We start from the raw sequence: 20,808 nt of genomic DNA on the forward strand, positions 1-20,808 counted from the left end.
TAATTACAATATTATCAACCAATTTGACATGTTGCTAAGACAGAGTTTGGTGTTTTTGCTGATACAGGTGCCCATAGGCCATAAGCAGTCATGCAATGCCAGTACTAGTGCTTAGGCAACAATATCCAACTTATATCATGTACCAAACGACCCCTAAAAGTTACTTACCTCATGCCAAATTACCAATGAATCACAAATTCAGTTTGTTGAGAAGACTTGAATTATTGAAGTGCCAACTTCTAAGAAAGGTGCTGCCAATAGCTACTCTACGTATATGAAGAATGGTGCAGATTTTAGCTGATGTTCTCAATGCAAGCTGTGTATACCTTCTTGCAAATTAGCATACATCATGAAGATGTTTGGCGTCTCTTGGGTTGTTTGGATAATTGGTTGACATTGTTTTTTGTTTACTAGCGGAAAAAAATTGAATGGTTGATTATGTAATATAAATTGGATTTGTTTTACAATGAAATTATGAGCCATTATGTGAAATCAGTGTAGAAGTTGATGAATTAATCTATCTTACTTTAATTACCAAAGAAGAGAGAAATCATAATCCATACGATTTGAATCCATCTTCTATAAAGGGAAGATGATGACCGAAGTCAGAGTTTAGTATGAAATGAAAAACTCATTCATGTTGATCGTTTAATTGACTAAGCACAACTTTTTTCTATTGTAAATTTTTTGACAAGTCAAAAGGACAAAATAAGAAATTTTCAACAAATATTATTCCGAACTTTCACGGTCTATTTATCAAGGAATAAAACGTTATGTTGGTCAGTTATAAGATGACGCTTCACTGTGTGTACCTATTTGTACCACATCAACATCCGAAGTTCAAATGTTGCAAAATCTCGCAGATGCATTGATCATATATAAGTTTTCCTGATTAGATAATAAATGAGGTTTGAGATTCTTTTAAGCGGTTGAACCGATTATTATATCAACATAAAATTATTATTTTTCACTAAAAAACAACACGATATTTAAGTATCAAGTTATTCAATAAGATAAAATATCAATAATTCAACAACAATAACATATCCAGTGTAATTCCATAAATAGAGTCTAAAGAGGGGTAGAATGTACGTAGATTTTAACTCTACTTTTGTAGTTGAAAAGCTGTTTCTGATAAATTATCAATAGTATCATTTAAAATATATATTTTTATATATATACTTTTCAAATGATTATTGTAAAGTTTCTCCAGCATTATAACATAGCAAGAGATCTCAAAGTCCTGAAAATACGGTGGACTTTTCACAATTTTTGGCACAATTCAATAGCCAACAGGAAGAATCTTCCAGCACCGCCAAAGACAAAGGCAAGACGAAAAAAAAGTGATAAGGTGGACCTAGCCACAAAGAATCGGCTTTTATAAAGCATAGCTTTAATAAAGCAATTTAATTATTGTACTTTTACTTTATTAAAAGTAGTTTTTTCTTTTTCTTTGTCGGCCATGTTTACTTTATTAAATTAGCTTTTCTTTGTCGGCCACGCTTATCTTTTAATTTTGTCGTTTTGTTTTCATGATCCGTTATCAAAGGATCATTTGTATCCGAGATAAGACAAGCTTTCATATACTGTCTTCTCTCTCTTGTAAAAAACTCTCTACTAAATAAAAGTTTGAAGTTTGCGACATCTCTCTCTCCTCTGGTCACAACCCAACTCATCTAGGTAATTTTCTTTTCTTTTATTTTGTTTTGTTTAAATAAATTTTAATATCTTTGGCCTAAATGAAAGGCTAAATATATCGTGTCGAACTGTATTACACTAGACTACTAGTTACTATGGTGAAAATGTTTTAATTAGCAAGGATTCACCAAGGGTGGTGTTGAGGTCAGACAGAGAAGAACTCAGGCGGACTGTTAAAATTCAGGCGGTTGTCCTGTTGTTGTGCCCGCTTAGCCGAGGTGGCGGTTAAGGGATTGTTTTTGGACTTGTTCTGGGATTGAACAAACCCATCGCCAAGGTTATTAACCTATAAAAGTCCCTCAGGAACACCATCCCAAAGTGCGATCCTGACTGAATATGGTATCAGAGCCATGGTAGCGTAGTAGTAATAGGTGATATATGTTCAACACTCTCTCTAATGGATATCATTAAAAGAAAAAATACTGTTGAAATAGTAAAAAAGAGGAATATGATATGCCTCAACAATTGGATCTTCTTAATAAATGGACAATTCCTAAGATTCAGCCCAGATTAATATATCAAATGGGTACTTTTGAGAAATTAGGTCTCAAATAAGTAGTTAAAACTACTGAAGAAACAATTACGGTTGATAGTGACCATGCTACTTTTAAATTATTATCTGAAAGTGATTTAGCTCCTTACAAGAAAACCCAAAGATTTATGCATATTGGGTTAGTACAAGTTGCATTCAAACCACTTACATTAAGAGGTTTGCCAGAAAGCTTTATAGCAGCTTTAAGAGATGGTAAATCGAAATTGGAAAAAATCCCTCATAGGGGCAGTACAAACTAGTTTGGCATATGCCCTGTTTATTTTAATGTTTATCCTAACTTGCAGGTATCTTTGCAGGATGATAATTCCTTAGATGCTTTAATACTAAGTGTTAAATTACATGGTTATGACTATATGCCAGGTACAGAGGTTATATGTATCTGTTATAGAATATATTTTAAACATTATATACTATGAATCCTATATGTAAAATCAGGGATTTTAAAAATGAAACTATTTTGATAGAAACTAATTTTGGTAAATCCAAAGTTGTTACCAGAAGACCTAATAAATGGGATGAAATTAATTTTCCCAAAGAGTGGGTCACAGAAGGAGCAGCACCTCCTCAAAATAATATAAATACTGATATTTCTGAAATTGAGCAAACCCCAGATGGGACTATTAAATTAAGGTTTTATGAACCGCCATCTTTGTTAGATAAAGCTGAGAGTCATAGTATTAGCAGTAGATCTAGTATCAGCAGTAGATCTAGACTAACTAGATCTAATTCTTCATGTCATTCTTATATTTCAGCAGTTGATTGTATTGTCAAGTCCCCATCTAGAGATTCTACTTCTCAAATTAGAAAAACTGAACCTAATGGAATCAGTGGTCTTAAGATTGACAAAGATAATATTGTGACTAGTATTCCAGATGTAGAATTGACTACGTCTGACATGGAATTCAATGATTTTTAATGGATCAAAATCAAAAAATTGATTTTAGTCGGGGATCACCCGCAAGACTGGAAATTAGCAAAGAATTTTATACACCCAAATGAGAGCCATTTAGAAAATGGGTTTTTTGCAAGTTTTACTGATAGTGAAACAATGAGTTTTCAAAATGAATTTTATAAAGATCTTTCTCAAATTAATCAGATTATATTCTTTGTTCCTTGGTTTATACACAAATATGTTGACGATTATATTTCTTTTTTGGAGCGTAAGTACGAACTGACTACTGGTGAAGAGGTTAGTGCAGTCTTTCCTCCACAACAATCTTTCCAAATTAGTAAAGATGATAATACTCTTCATTTTACAACATTTTCAAAATTATTTGAAAATGATACTTTACAAATAACTGTTAAGCATCTTAATAATATGCTTAAACAATAAAATTATGCTAATATTTACATAACTATCTTAGATGAACAAATTCTTTCACTACATGATAGAATTGACAAACTATTTTCTCAAATAGAGATATTACAAAGTTCTACCCTTGATAAAGGGAAAAAAGGAGGAAGTTGTTCCTACTCTAAGTATACAGCCTCCACATGAAATCAAAGATTTTAAATTAAAACCTTTTTCAAAATTAGAGCAAATGCTTGATGAAAAATTCAAAGGTTTAAATATTAGTCCTTTAATAGCTGAGGATAATGATAGTTTTCCTAATATGAATTACAAGACTAAAGTTGTTGTAGATATTAATAAAATTGATGAATATTATGCTGATAAGCCTGTTCAAAGGATGTTCTATTATCCTAGGCCTTCTCCTCAAGATGTCTTATTAGAGGAAAGTGAACATATTATTGCCAATAGTTATAGTGGTAAAGAGATTTATGAATGGAACATAGATGGTTATAGTGAAAGACAAATCTATTGTACCATACATAGAATGTTGATGTATAGTACAATTAGCAAGGTCAGTAGAAATAATGAGCGTACTATTGCAGATATGTTTATAGCAGGGTTTACTGACCAATTAAAAGGCTGGTGGGATAATTATCTTACCCAATCACAGCGTGGACATATCCTAAATGTTGTTAAGAGAGAAACAGATCCAGATACCCAAGAGCAAAAACTTGTTTCAACTGCTATTTATACACTAGTTCTTAATATTATTGAACATTTTTCAGGCAAATGGCCAGATAATAATGAGACCATTAGAACCTTACCCCAAAATTTGAGGTGTAAAACTCTTACTTCATTTAGATGGTATAAGGATATATTCCTTTGTCGGGTTATGGAATTACCCAAATGTAATGATAACCATTGGAAGTCCAAGTTTATAGATGGTTTACCAGCCCTTTTTGCAGAAAGAGTAAGGAAAGCTCTTAGAAAAGGGGCAACCAGTATAAATTATAGTGATTATACTTATGGAAAGCTAATAGGCACCTGTATGCAAGAAGATTTAGCCTTATGTAATGAGAGTTATATTTCAACCAGTTCAGATGATGAATGTCTTCCTTGTCAACTAGGACAACCCTGTACTAGTAAGGGAAAAGAAGATGATGAGTTTTATAATCTCTTTTCACAGTTTCAAGAAACAAGCATTAATGTTTTAGATAGTAATAATCTCATGGATCTGTTAAAGGTCATTAAAGGTCATTAAAGATCCAGAGCTTCGATCTCAAATTATTGATAAAATTGACGAAGCACCAAAGAGCTAGAAGTTCATATTGGTATTAAGATATATGATACACTAGGTCCATATACCATGACAGAAGTTAAAAGACTTCTTAAGGAAAGGAGAAATATTATATCTACTCCTGCTGCAATTCAAGATTTGGAAGAAGAAATTTCAAATCTTAAGCAAGAAATTTCTAGCCTCAAGAACCATAATAGAATCCTCGATGAAAGGATTTCCAAGATTGAGGACAAAGGAAAGGGAAGCATCATACAGACTTCAAATCATCAAGTCATGGAAGAAGCTTCCAGAGAAGGAGAAACTTCTCAAGCAACTCAAGGAGGAAATTTCCTCACGACTATGGAAATAATTACTTCTCAATTTTTTTTTTATAAAAGTTACTCTTTTAATTGATTATAATTTCAAAAAAGAATTTACTGCTTTTGTTGATAGCGGAGCTGATTTAAATTATATTCAAGAAGGATTAATTCCTTCAAAATATTTTCATAAAACTACTCATAGTTTAAGATCTGCTAATGGGCAGAAAATGGGTATTACTTTTAAATTACCAAAAGCTTATATTTGTCAAGACAAAGTTTGTATACCACAAAGTCTTGTTTTGGTAAAAGACATTTCAAATGAAATTATTTTGGGAACCCCATTTTTCCAAAAAAATATTTCCTATTCAAAAATGGGATACTAAAGGTATAATAGGAACCTTTGAAGGAAAAACTATTGAATTTCGATTTATAACTGAACCATTTTCCAGAATTATAAGTGAGATAAAGGATAGGTTGATGAATAAGCATCAACAGATTTGTTTTCTAAAACAAGAGCTCTATACTCTTAATATTGAAGAGATTTTGCAAAATCCTAAATTACAGGAAAAAATATATTTCTTAAAAAATCAATTTTCTTAACAAATTTGTAATGATCACCCTAATGTTTTTTGGGAAAGAAAAAAACATATTGTTTCTCTCCCATATGAAGAAACTTTTTCTGAGGAAAATATTCCTACTAAAGCGAGACCATATCAAATGAATTCTGAATATTTAGAATTATGAAAAAATGAGATTTCTTCTCTTTTACACAAAGGTCTTATACGATCTTCAAAATCTCCATGGTCATGCACAACTTTTTATGTTAATAAACATGCTGAACAGGAATGAGGAGTTCCTAGATTGGTTATTAATTATAAACCCCTAAATAAGGTTTTGAAATGGATTAGATATCCAATCCCTAATAAAAAGGATTTATTGGATCGACTCCATAATGCTATTATATTTTCCAAATTTGATTTAAAATCGGAATATTAGCAAATTCAAATTGTCGGCGGATAAATATAAAACTGTTTTTAATGTCCCTATTGGGCAATTCGAATGGAATATCATGCCATTTGAATTAAAAAAATGCCCCTTCAAAATTTCAAAAAATTATGAATAATATTTTTATGCCTTTTAGTAATTTTATCATTGTTTATATCGATGATATTTTAGTATTTTCAAATACTATAGAAATGCATTTTAAACATCTTGATATATTCAAGAAAATTATTATACAAAATGGATTGGTTATATCCAAGCCAAAAATGAGTCTTTTCCAAATCAAAGTTAGATTTTTAGGTCATAATATTGAAAAAGGAAAAATTATTCCTATTAATAGAAGTATAGAATTTGCTTCTAAATTTTCTGATATTATTACTGATGAGACTCAGCTTCAATGATTTCTTGGAAGCTTAAATTATATTTTACCATTTTATAAAGATTTAGCAAAAGATACTGCTATTTTATATGATAGATTAAAAAAAATTCCAAAGTCTTGGACTGATGATCATACTCAAGCAATTCGAGGATCAAGGAAAAAGTTCATAATCTTCCTTGCCTTACTTTACGCAATCCTACTTGGCCAAAAACTATTGAAACGGATGCTTCTCATATTGGCTATGGAGGAATATTGAAACAGTATTCCCCAGATGATAAACAAGAATATTTAGTACAATTTTATTCTGATAAATGGAATAACAGCCAGAAAAATTATGCTACTGTGACTAAGGAAATCCTTGCTATAGTAAAATGTGTTCTTAAATTTCAAGGAGATTTATATAATCAAAAGTTTTTGATAAAAACTGATTGCCAAGCTGCAACATTTATGTTTTCTGAAGACTGCAAACATGATGTTTCTAAACAGATGTTTGCAAGGTGGCAAGCATTATTAGCCCCGTTTGATTTTGAGATTCATTATAAAAAAGGAACAAATAATAGTCTCCCTGATTTTTTAACAAGGGAATATTTGAGTTCATAACTTTTGCTCATTTTATTTGCAGGATGAGGCCACAATTTAACCCCAACTCTAATAGAGGACGGGGAAGAGGAACAACATCAAAAGGAACAGTCCGTGGGACTGTTCTTGCTCAAATGGGCAACCAAAGGCTAATAGCTACCAATATTGCAAAATCTTCTTCTAGTAATACTAAAGAAGAGATGACCTATAACAATATTTGGATTATATGAAAGCCAAAAAACAAAGAGATAATATGCCCCCATCATACTCTGGTGTTCTTGCAGATGATGATCACAAGGACACAGATTCATATGAACAAAATGATAACCGAGAATTAATAATTCTCATAGAAAATGATGATCTCCAATGGAGGAATGAGCCTTGGCAAATAATGCAAAGGTATTTTGATCAACCATCATATGCTATGGTTATTTATAAATACCGTATGAATTATAAAATGGTCCTTTCATCTTTAGGATCAGCAAAATTTCAACATTTTTATCTTGCTACTAGCAAAAAAGTTTACAACTTTTCAAAAATTATTATAAAAAAGATTTATTCTGCCAATGAATGGGGATTGAGTACTTTAAAAGAAAAAGATTATATTCATTCTGAACAAAAAGTTCAGTTAAATTCAATTACTGGGATTATGTTGAAGCTTTTAATAAAGTATTTTTATATGAAAATCCTAATAAAAAGCATTCTTGGTTTATAAAGGTGTGTGCCAATGTTTATAAACAAAGCATCCCTAATTGATTTTGTCACTGGTGGATTAATTATGGTCCAACCACAAAAATTTTACCAGAACCATTTAAAATTTTATATACTGAATGGGTGGAAGTCTCTCCAAAGATCGTAGATTTGGAAACTAATAATGTTTTCTTTGAAAGAATTGCTAATATGTATTTCTTCGTTGAATTTTCTATCCCATAGATAATAAAATGGTCCGTGAAAGTGGGTAATACCCCGCTCAATATACATTGTCTTCACAGGATTTTTTATACAAAATTCTGGAAGAATTTGCTCCAAAAATCAAATGATGGAACCATTCCAGGACAAGAGTTAATAGACCAGATTGAAACTACTATTGCTAATTACAGGGAATCAATAAATTCCAGACAAAAGGGAAATTCCTAGCCCTTTTCGGCATATCTCTCCAAAGAAGAAATGATTGCTCTTTATATGGAGGAATTTAAAAAAAAAATTATCTAAAAACCTTGTAGTAGATATTTCTTAGATCTCGCCAGATATATTTATGACATCGGTTGGTCATACCACCAATAATGAAGAAGAAGATGAAGGTGATAGCCATGTTTTAGTGTACGTAGATCTTAACTCTACTTTTGCAGTTGAAAAGCTGTTTCTGATAAATTATGAATAGTATCATTTAAAATATATATTTTCATATATATACTTTTCAAATGATTATTGTGAAGTTTCTCCAGCATTATAACATAGCAAGAGATTCAGCAAAATTGGAAGTGACACTAAAATCTTTGGCCAATGTGAGTGAAATTGGCTTTTCCAGAGCCATTATACATATTTCCTCAGTCTCATATTATTTGTCCCTTTTTTCTTTTACACGTCTTTTAATAAAGTATTAATTAAGACAAGTATTTGATATACTTTATTCTTATTTATATCTAAATTATAGTCTCTCCCATTAAATATTTGCCCTATTCATATGTTATCTCTATTAACAATTCTTCTACTAAGAATAAAGCAAAAAGATAATTAATTATGTCAAACGATAAATTATTTTAGATAACTACTTTACTAACCACCAAAAATTGAGACGGACTATGTAGGTGTTTGGAATGCGATTTGACACCATGAAATGAGATCAACGTTTGGACATGCATTTCATATGAGATTTCAAAATTTTTAAGTATAAAACTTGACCCATAAATTTATATGTTGTAAAAAAAACACATCAGTTGATAGATATTTTTAACAATTACTCCCACCAATCATTTACCAACCTTTATTTGTATCTACCATGTGAGAAGATTATATTAAAGAATAATTAATTACTATTCACGTTAAATTTTCTTTTTTATTGAACTAAAGTTTGATCAATTGATGTTGTATTTTTTAGAAATGTCTTCTAGTAGCGTATAAAGTTTGTTATGAACTATGACTTACTTATTTGGTAAGATTATTTAAGAATTGAGAATATTTTAATAGTTTTCACAACTTGTGGATTTTATGTTCATAAGAAAAAATATAACTTAAAAAATTCAAATTGCATATCAAAACGTGATTTCAAATCATATTTTAAATCATGCTCAAACGGTAAAGTTCAAAAGAGAAAAAATAGCAGTAAACACCACTGGCACTCGGATGGCAATTCCAGGGATTTGGCATTGGGACTATCTATTACATGGCAGAATCTAAACGATATGGGATAGTGGGACTTCGTATTTCTTTACAGGCGTCAACACCCTGCAGCTAAATGTGGCTTTTGACCTGTGACATACTATAACTATGACGACCATATTTGGCCAGCTGGTTAACGAGTGATTAATCACCGGCCACACCTCAACTCTATGTGACATATTTATATTTTTTTTAATTTAATAAAAAATAATATATTTTTTTTATAAATAGTTTAACCTTATCTTTCTTTTATAACTACAAAAATATTTATAACTTATTTAAACAATAAAATTCAATAGCTTCTCTTTGTTTTTTGAATTTTTAGCCCAATCAAATGATGTCACACAGGACTATTGAACCAAGGAAAAGTAAGGATTCAAGATTTATTTGTCTGAACTTATAATTTGCATTGGTATTGAAAATTTTGAAATGTATCTATAACGCAGATTGGATGGGTGATAAATGAAGTACTAAGACTATACCCACCAGCACCAAATGTGCAAAGGCAAGCTAGAGAAGACATTAAACTGGCCGACCTAGTTATTCCTAACGGAACAAATATGTGGATTGAAGTGGTGTCCATGCATCAGGACAAGAAATTTCGGGATGAAGATGTGAATGAATTCAAACCCGAAAGGTTTAAGGATGACATCCATGGTGGGTGCAAACACAAGATGGGATTCATGCCTTTTCGCTTTGGAGGGAGGATGTGCATTGGTAGGAATTTGACCATGATGGAGTACAAGATTGCCTTGTCACTAATCTTGACAAGATTTTCCTTTTCCATCTCACCCAACTATGTGCACTGCCCATCCATCTTGCTTTCTCTTAGGCCCTCAAAAGGATTGCCTCTAATACTCCAACCCCTTTAATTTGGCATCTTAGAATAATATCTTCCTACTCAACGTTGTAAGGAAAATTAATACCTAATTACGCTGAGAGGCAGCCAACTGTCTGAATTTTGTTTTTGTTCTCTGCTTTTTCCTCTTGATTTTTTTGCTTTTATATAATTTTGTTTCTTTACATTCAGCATAGTTTGATGAAAACAATAGTAGACTAGCAGATTTTATTAGTTAAAAACAGTAGTAAGTGAGACCAAATGCAGTTAAAGACTGCCTCGACTGACAAGTAAACATCCAATTTTGAGTGTGTACATATACACACCTCAACTTAGATTAATAGCTTATTTGGCCAAGCTTACAAAATCAGCTTATTTAGAAAAATGCTTTTTAAAAAAGTAGTTCTGGCGAAGAGCAATTTATATTTGACCAATTAATTTAAAAAGTACTTTCGAGCAATAATTAGTGGTAGAGAGAGATAGGGGTAGATTACATGAACAAATATTAGATGGAAGAACAAAAATACAAAATATCCTTGAAGCAGATATAATATTATAGACTACCGTGGTAGCTTCTTGGACCTGAAATTAAGCTCGACAAGAAATGCCAAAAAAACCAGAAATTTAGAGATCTTTGACATTAATAGATGGAGCTGTAAAAGAATTAATAAATTCCTCAGCGTTCATAACCAACAATATAAAAAGAGCAAAATTCAACAAATTGAGTTCACTCTTTACCTGATTTCTACTTAAAATATTTCTTTATTTTCCGATTCCTTTCGATGCAGATTCCTGTATTTCAAGAATAACCAAATGATATAACTTTCCCTTTGAGGACAAAGTAAATTATTGAACTTGAACTACACATAGGCGAAAATAGTACTTAGGCTCAAAATCCACATCATATTGCCAAGAGTTTAAGTTACATATACTGTAGGCCTAAGGAATATTTACACCAAGTCTCATTTACCTGTTATAGAAGTAATCTTTCTTATCTTCAAGATTACATCCACAATTTGAGGCACACCTGTAGTATATCCTTTGGCTGACTTGACTATGCAAAAAAATTCTTTATACTAACGGTGTATATCTATATCAGGGCCACTTTGGCATCAACGGAGCTGAAAAAGAATTAATAAAGTTCTCAGCTTTTATAACCAACTATGGAAAGAGGAAACTTTTAATAGATTGTGTTCATTCTTTATCTGAGTTCTGCTCAAATGTTGCTTTCAATTAAGAAACCTACATTTCAAGAAAAACCAAATGATAGAAATTGAATTACACACATAGTACTGTATTTCAATTTTTCTTGCTCAATGGAAATAACTTACACTACAAAAAAAAAAAAAAAAAAAAAAACACTATGCTAAACAACAACAAGAAAGCAACTGAATTGAAGAAGATTGCAAGGCCTACACTTGGAACCAATTAAAGAGCCTACACTTGGAACCAATTAAAGACAAACCATTAGCTAGGAAAATGAAAAGCAAAGGACTATTGTGAAAGCCATAACAATTGAAAGATCATTTTTTTTTCCATTTCTTGGTAATTGTTTGATCAAAAGCAAAATGAAGAAAAGATTGTCGTAATCCCAGGGGTAAAATCCTTAGGGGTCGTTTGGTACGCGGACTAAAATTATCTTGGGATAAAATAATCCCAAGGTCAGGGGGATAAGGTGGGATATCCCATACCTTCTACCAAATATGATAAAAAAAATTAGTGCTGGAATATCATAGCTTATACCATGTACCAAATGACCCCTTAAGGTTCAAGCTACATTCTTGAACATATCAAATGGATAAGAAAAATAATTGAAACAAACAATTATACGACATGCATTATCAAGTGAATTTTTTTACTGGAGAAGTATCACTTACACGTGATGATAAGCCTTTGAAGCTGAAAAACTGTTGCAGGCTCAAATGAGTGTCGCTCCACTGGGATGACGCTGCATTAATACACATCTCAAACCTGTGCCTGAAACATCACAATAAAACACATAACCCTCTATACCTTCTGCAAGAGTAAGAATAGGTGCGGTTGTCAATCGATTCTTCAATTCTTGGAAACTACGTTCACAAGCGTCTGACCACTGGAACTTGGCCCCTTTCAGAGTTAATTTTGTCAATAGTGCTGATATAGTAGCAAATCCCTCTACAAACCGCTTGTAATAACCTGCCAAAGCCCAGAAAGCTACGAACCTCTGATGGAGTCGTGGGCCTTGGCTCACTCATTGTTTTTTTCATCAAATATAGAGATATTTGACGGGAAAAAAAGGAGTGATCATTAAGCATAGGAGACATTTGGTATATATTGACATAGTAAACCAGATGCAATATCCGTACCTTTTGAATTCTTGAAAACAAGTACTCAAATACCATAGATGGAATCCCACAATTCGCACCATGTCTTCGCGTGCCTCTTTCAATATTTTCCAATCATCGTGTGTGTTTTCCCATTTCCAGCCTGCAAAGAGAGACATATATATATATATATATATATATATATATATATATATATATATAATTTTTTAATTTCTTCATATATTTATTTCTTTATATTTTAAATTCCTTAGTAAATTTTTTGGCTCAGCCAATAATTTCATGTGCTTGGTTGTTTGACACCACACAACAAAAAAACATGAGCTTTGTGGCAGTGGGGGTGAAACAATAAATATAACTTGAAGGCAACGGTTGCAAGCAAGATTATTATTAGTGTGGAGAAATAGGTGCACATCATGCGTTTTTAAATAAGAATTATCACTTAACTATAATTTTTTCTTTCTATAAACGTGGTGTCCGGGCCAGTTGCGCACACTTCAATTAATTCCACGCGATAACTGCCACCTCCCACCAACAACAGTGATATATAATTAAGTAATATATATCATTTAATTATACTTAAACTACCACTTAATCATAATTAGGTGATATATAATTGTCATGATACTTGAAGCTCTTGATCATATTCGATGTGAGAGCTTACCATCAGCGAGAGATAAGATTACCTAAATAATCGCGTGAACACCATATTTTCACCTCTGATGATTCACATACCTACAACGTGTTTCGATTTCCCCAATATCAGACTACTTTGTCTTCAAAACCTACAAAAAACTGCACCAAATCATCGATGTATAACATCAAAAACTTTTCGAATTCTAGTATTGTTGATAGCAAGTGGATGCCAGGATTCTTTATTCTTGAAAGAATCTTTGAACCTAAGAAACCTTTTTCTTTGACAAGAAATTTCGAATTTTTCAAAGCTAGCAAGGTATCTCCTTCTGGATCTCCACTATTCAGAAGATAGATAGTCATTATTATCGAGAGAGATGCTAAATGATGTAAGTATTTTCTTTGTCCCACATCAAGTAATAGTGAGTGAAAACTCTCAAAAGAACAACTTTTCCGATTTTATCCGTATTAAAAAGTAGGAAGAAGGTGCAATATAAGTTGCTATATTGGTATGATACACTTGATAATAGCTTAAAATCTAGTTATAGAAGAACTTTACTTGATTTAAAAAAAAAAAAAAAAAAATCTATTACTGCAAAACTAACATTACTCAATGAGAATACAGAGGAAAAATTGAAGTAGCTTATAGGCAATAGAATTTCAGTGACTGAGAGATTTACCATTAGTAAAATGCATTTTATTGTAATCCAAGTCACTGTTGGTTTGATACTCCATAGAATTACTTCGCGTAAACAATATCTTCATGAGAAAGCTCATCTATGTCTCAGTCATCATCATCACATTAGCTCCAGATCCCGACTTTCTTTCACTCTCGTCCTTTATCCTATCCAACATAGCAATTACCTGAAAGGATTTCATTCAACTGTTAAGCATGACCTGTAAGTGCCAAAGATCATTTCTTCTGTAAATAAATCCTAGATGGTCATAAAGTTGTGATCTACTATAAAGGCATAAAGTAATAGTATCCATCTATCCCAAAACATAAAGAAAAAATAAACATAAAACAATTGATGAAATGACCCACAAAATGCTAAATAGAGATTATTAGCGTTATTTCTTTTTTGAAGATTTCTAATAATCAGTCCAGAACAGCTCCTTCACCAAGTTCCAATTAAAAAAAAAAAAAAACTGAAAATGATGGATATAAAGGGCAAAGGTGTCACTCGTTCTGTCATTCGTAACTTCCTACTCCAAATGGACATCTCAAATTTACATGCTCTTCATTAAGCAACAACAGCAACAACAACATACCCAGTTGGATCCCACAACGTGAGGTCTGGGGAGGGTAAAGTGTACGCAGACCTTACCCCCACCTTGGAAGGTAGGGAGGTTGTTTCCGAAAGACCCTCGGCTCAAAAGAAAACAAGGAAAATAAGGGAAACAAGAGAAAAGAGTCAGATATGGATAAGCAAATCAAAACCATGTGAAAATGAGAAATAGCAAGAGCAACGAAATCATGATAAAATAACAAAGATAGACAAGACCAACACATAGAAGCAGGATAAAAATACTCCTAATACGAGAAAGGAAACCTCGCGGCCCCCCACTAGCCCTCTACCCTGATACTCGACCTCCACCCCCTCCTATCACCGGTCATGTCCTCGGTAAGCTGGAGTAAAGCCATGTCCTGCCGAATCACCTCTCCCCAGGCCTTCTTTGGCCTACCCCTCCCTCTTTTTAGGCCCACCACTGTCATCCTCTCACACCTCCTCACTGGCGCATCAGCGCATCTCCGCTGCACGTGGCCGAACCACCTCAACCTCTCTTCCCGCATCTTATCCACCACAGGGGCCACACCTACCTTATCCCGAATGACTTCATTCCGAATCCTATCTCTCCTGGTATGCCCGCACATCCATCTCAGCTACCTTCATCTTCTGGACATGCGCTTTCTTAACTGGCCAGCATTCTGTCCCATACTCTTCGTTAAGCATTGAAGAATGATTTCTGGGTTTCATAGTTCCATCCCTGGAGCACAAAGCGAGTGGTACCACTTGTTTCGTTACTCCGTGTCCTTTCAGTGTCTAATATGCCGAAATTGAGTTCTCTAAAAATTCGGAATTTCTGTTTCATACCTAACACTTAAGGTCTGGTGCACTAAGCTCCCGCTGTGCGCGGGGTCTAGAGAAGGGACAGACACAAGGATCTATTGTACGCAGCCCTACCCTGCATCTCTGCAAGGGGCTGTGGAAGTGAAAAGTAATAAGCACTAAATTTTAAATTGAAAATCTGCAATAGAAACAAAGATGAATTATATTCACTACCAATATCACAAACATACTCGCATATACTCTTAACTTTGGAAAGATCAAGTAGTGGTTCTTCTATTTCCCTGACCTAACCCTACTCTACGAATGGGATACAACTTTCTAGGTTGAATGAAGAGTTTCAGGTTACACTAGAAATTCCAGGCATATCCAAACTCCATATCCAAACTCCTGCAGATATTGTGATGTTCAAATAATCAATGACTTCTCATCATTTGAGTTATTTCTAGTAGAAGATCAAAATGTTAACAATCACAACCATATCCAAGGAATAAAGATAGGATAAGCATCTTACAAGCTAAGACTATTCTCATCATGACCAGCTTTGGGTGTTCATCCCGTATTTCATATTTCGATGCTCAAGAAGTGCCATTCGGATGGTTGTCATGTGATTCAATGGGACTTGGTGTTGCCTGATCAGAATTTGACATAACTAGAGATACACCAGAAGGTCTGGATAGCATAAAGCAGATAAACGGACCATCAAACTGCAAATAGTGAGAAATTGTATATACTCATGTTAAATTATAAAAACAAGGGAACCATATTGCCAACGGTAAGTCCAGCGTTTTTTTATTTATTCCCAGCAAAGCTTACCTATGACTAACTAAGTGAATGCTTGGCTTTAAAAAAAAAATAAGGATAATAATAATAATAATAATATTCAAACCAGTGGGCTGCCTCATCTGAAGATGTTCTAGTCACTTTGCTCCCATCAACATAAATGGTATGCATTCTAAGGAAATGTACAATAAATTTATCATGACAATTCTGTAAAAATCACTAAATAGAGTCATTGAAAGCCTCACACCTGAGTTTCCAGAGCAGCCTCTGGAGGATGAGTCGACTTGCTCTCAAAACAAAATAGTAGAACTTTAGCAGTGTCAGTCAATAGAAACAGGTACTGCAGATGAACATTGGCCTAACCAGGTCATTTTAGTTAAAGAGACATCCAGAGAGCCATAAATTTATGCATTAATTATGTAAGAAAAGAGTTCTCCTTTTTATCAGTATGGTTTCTAGTTTCTACACGCCAAAAATGTAAATAATCAAAGGACAAAATATTTTGCTTTATTATAATTGGCCAAAAAAATATAGTCAGTAACTCTCATTCAAGGAACCTTTTTGCACTTCTCTTAAGTTCGTGCTACCATTTTACATCTCTAATTCAATGTCGTCCTTCATTATACTCACGTCCTGAGGAGAAAAGAAGGCATTTCGGGCTTTCAACATGCATAAGGACAAAAGACCTTTTAACTTAGTCAGCATCAACATAGCAGCGCCACAATCAAGCCAGCAGATACTAACTAAACCATAACCTATACTAAGAAGAAGATTTTTGTCTTAGACCTCCCTAAAACAGTGATTTGATGTTTATCTAGACAGTGATAGTCCAGCAGCAAAAGTTTTTTTTTTTCTTTTCATAACATAACTTAGAAATAAAAGTGAACTCAACTCAGCTTAATTAGTTGCATTTTGTTTATTAACTATGCTACAAAGAGTGCTTTCAGGTACTTGTTTCTCCAAACCTAATCAGCAAGTAAATTTTCTTAACATGCAATGATGGAAAGAGTAAACAAAATGTACACCAAAATAAGTCACCTTGTGGAACAAGTGATTCGTGCTGAGATAGGTAGTTCACAATCTGCCACAAGGCTTGTCTACACCAATGACAAAGGGGAAATAGTTAAAGGAGCCTGCCCAAACTTTTCATGTAAGAATCAAGGACTCCCTAAACCTTAAACAATGTTAGCAACATTAGTATATTTTGTTTGATCTTCTCTCGAAACAGTAAAACATTCTTGGCTTGAATTTCAAGCATATATAGATCGAGTTTAACTGCGCATTTATTAATAAACATGTGATATATAGGCTTACAGCCACGTACCTGCATTCAAACGTTAATATTTCAGGCAACTTGAAGCCTGAAGTTGAAGTTAAGATTATTGGACCTGCTGGAAAAGAAATATTCACTGCCAAAGGATCCCAATGCTACAGTAATAACAGTAACTGCTGCCAGTGCTAGCTCCTTTAATTGTTACCATCAGGCACTTCTGCACACTTCCCTTCAATATGACTAAGCAGACTTGGATCTTGTCATCTTGCAGCTTGCCACCAGAACTGGAATTGCTCCATTCCATGCATTCTTGTGGAAAATGTTCTTTGAGAAGGAGGAAGATTATAAGATACCCCCGAAACCATTAGTATCACTTCATTTTTAATTCTCAGCTTCATGGACACAGTGAGAAAGGAAAAGGATTCATTGGAATTTTAAGTAAAAGCATTCACTTCTATGAACTAAAGCTCAAGAAGAGGTTAGCTAGAGGAGTCATCAAGTAATTTATCTATTGCCCTACAGTTGGGATAATTAGTCAGCCTACTACACCACTTTAAGGTACTTACAGATGCAGCTAATTTACTAGAAGAAGAAAATAAAAGATATTAGAAAACGGAAACGATCAACACAGTGAGAAATTCTACAGCATATCTTCAATCAATAATGAATGAATAACCTATCTCTAAACCCATTTTTTTCACTTTATACGCAGCACATATGATTTTGTTCAGAACATGAATCAGATAATTAGTGTTTTGACTAAACACATGCTGATCTTCAACTATTTTTACGGATCAGATATGTATTTAGCAGAAAGAAGAAAATGATACACCACTGCTGCAAAAGGTCTACGTAGATCTGAGAAGAAAAACATTGACACTGCAACTTGCTACTAAGTTTATAGAAAACATACCAGAATAAAATAAAAGCGCTTACATTATCTGAAACATCCAGACATCATCAATTTTTCCCTCAACCAAGCTACAAAATAAAGAAGCATTGTTTAGAAATAACAATTACAAAACAGAACAACTAAATAACAGTGAATTGAAAACGGAAATACATTAGGATAAACCACTACTTAGAAAACCTTAGAAAAACGGCAAAAATTAATTTTGAAACAGGAGAATAAAAACTAAATTAGCAAGTTCCAACTGCTGCAAATTAAGTCCCACTGTTTATCTCAAGCCATAGCGAACACATGCAGCACAAAGAGAAACTTAATGAAAATCAAAGTGGACCAAACCCGAAAATTTTGCCCTGAAAGACATATATGATTAAAAAAAATCGAAAAGACGCAAAGAAATATCCATTTCCCCGCCTTTTTGCAGCTAGGAAACCAAAAATCAACTGCGAAAATCACCAAAAACATAGCAAAAAGGAAAGAGGAAAAAGAAGTAAAACACCGGAGAGGTACACAAAGAAAGAAGAATAAGAATCTAAGCAAACAAAAAGAAGAAAAGAAGGTTCACCTTTTTCTTGTCTCAGACGAGTACTTTTCCAGAAAACAACAGTCCAGAAGGGGTACCGACTATAAAAATGAAGGCGTAGAAAAATTGTATGGTAATACCACGTGGTTAGAGTATAAAAGAACCAGATGGGTCTACAATTGGAGTCCGGAACCAAAATAGCCTCGAAAAAAAAGTTTTTGAACCACACGACCCTAACAAAAAAAAAAAGTTATCAAACTGCCTTTAGCGTAGTAATTAATCAAAAATTTGTCAAAATGGCAGCATTCATACCAAAAAAAACTTAATTAGATTGCATCATTCATAACAATATACAAATACTTAAACCTATTCATTAATAAGAAACCCAAACATTTTAAACTACAATCATCAAAGAAAGAAAAAAACTTAAAAAACATTCATCAATTAATGCCCTTGAGTTGATTTTCCGCCACCACCGCGAGATATGCCACCACCGCTAGATGTGCCACCACTACTAGATCTACCACCACGAAAGTTTCCCCCACCATGAGAGGTACTTTCACTGCGAGATGTAGTTTGACCACCATGCTGTAAGGGACACTTGCGCTTATCATGACCAACATAATTGCAAAATGAGCATTTTCGAGTGTATCTCCCCGATGGAACATCCATTTATTATGAATACGCGAGTATGCATTCTTTCTGAATTTACGGATAAATGCTTTATTTGCAACCATTGAAAATAGATTCGGTGGCTTATAACTCTCACTACCAAGTGGGTAGAACCCTCCAGCATACGTTCTTACATAATTTTCAACTGTATATTCCTCAGCCATGTACGGGGAGGCGTTCTTTCCCACTGCGATAAAACACTTGAAGGCATGAGAACATGGCATGTAATATGATTGCCACTTGCCGTATGTGCATGTTTTTGGAATCTCACAAATTGTGTGGACGTTACCTCCTTTACGAGGGTGCACACTTGTTGTGAGTTAAATATGCGCTTTGCAGAGTTGTACTCCATCCAGTCATGTTTCTGAGCCTTATATTTCTGGTACTCGAACAGTTGTGACGGTTTTGACATCCATCTTAGACCTGCTGTTGTATGTGCTTTGGCCTCTTTTGATCTATTAACGAACCGCTCCACAACCTGTTTAAAAGTCATTCTCACCATTGCGGTGACGGGTAGTCCCTGTGTAGATTTCAACAAGCCATTGAATGACTCAGAGCTGTTTGTTGTCAGCATACCCCATCGCCTACCTTCATCCTGGTGTAATGTCCATTTGTCTTTATCAACTGCATTCAACCAGTGGAAGACTTCCTCATTCCCCGCCTAATAATGTCCATCTGCAGGTTAAACTTCTTCTCCTGATGCTCTGTTGCAGCCGCCCACATCCAATTGCAAAGTGCTGGGGTTCGATATGCTTTTTGGAAGTTTGCCTTCAAATGCCTTAAACAATAATGATGGTAGGCAAAGGGTGGCTGCCACCCCTACAAATTGAACATATTGTGCAATATGCCAGCATTTCTGTCTGATATCACACATATTCCCATGCGGTCCTTAATAACGTGTTGCCTTAAGTAGTCCAAAAACATACCCGACGTACTAGTGCTCTCATTAGCTGCAATTGCAAAAGCTAGAGGGAATATAGCTCCATTTGCATCCATTCCAACTGCAATTAGCAGCTTTATGTCATACACCCCGTACACATGTATTCCATCTATTGATATTACAGGCTGACAATGAGAAAAACCATCAATGCATGGTTTGAATGCCCAAAACACAAACTCAAAAATATTACCGGGCACACCAGGCTTCGATTTGAGCTTCTATTCAACAACAGTACTATGATTGAAGTGTTGTAGAGCCGCCATGTATCTCGGCAACTTCTTGAAAGAGTCGTCCCAATTGCCGTAGACTATCTCATGTGCACGCCTACGCCCAAGATACGTCTTCCTCTTAGTAACAGTTTTGCTATATACT

General features: G+C 33.9%; 1 long non-coding RNA gene across 28 annotated transcripts; it reads right to left on the reverse strand.

The window, feature by feature from the left end:
* Window positions 1-10,718: 10,718 nt before the first annotated feature.
* Window positions 10,719-18,968, reverse strand: LOC132631909 (uncharacterized). Of its 28 annotated transcripts, none has more exons than XR_009579175.1 (10): window positions 18,308-18,836; window positions 17,600-17,718; window positions 17,446-17,509; window positions 17,160-17,218; window positions 15,853-16,461; window positions 13,950-14,133; window positions 13,323-13,421; window positions 12,193-12,781; window positions 11,286-11,436; window positions 10,929-11,107 (listed from the first exon to the last, which is right to left on the reverse strand). It is a non-coding gene; the product is annotated as an uncharacterized LOC132631909 (long non-coding RNA). The 28 variants fall into 28 exon arrangements; XR_009579173.1 differs by having other exon boundaries at window positions 15,853-16,045; window positions 16,369-16,461; window positions 17,446-17,718; window positions 18,331-18,835; XR_009579174.1 differs by having other exon boundaries at window positions 15,853-16,045; window positions 16,369-16,479; window positions 17,446-17,718; window positions 18,331-18,835.
* Window positions 18,969-20,808: the final 1,840 nt, after the last annotated feature.

This window comes from Lycium barbarum, chromosome 3, assembly GCF_019175385.1.
Source record: "Lycium barbarum isolate Lr01 chromosome 3, ASM1917538v2, whole genome shotgun sequence".
NCBI lineage: Eukaryota > Viridiplantae > Streptophyta > Magnoliopsida > Solanales > Solanaceae > Lycium > Lycium barbarum.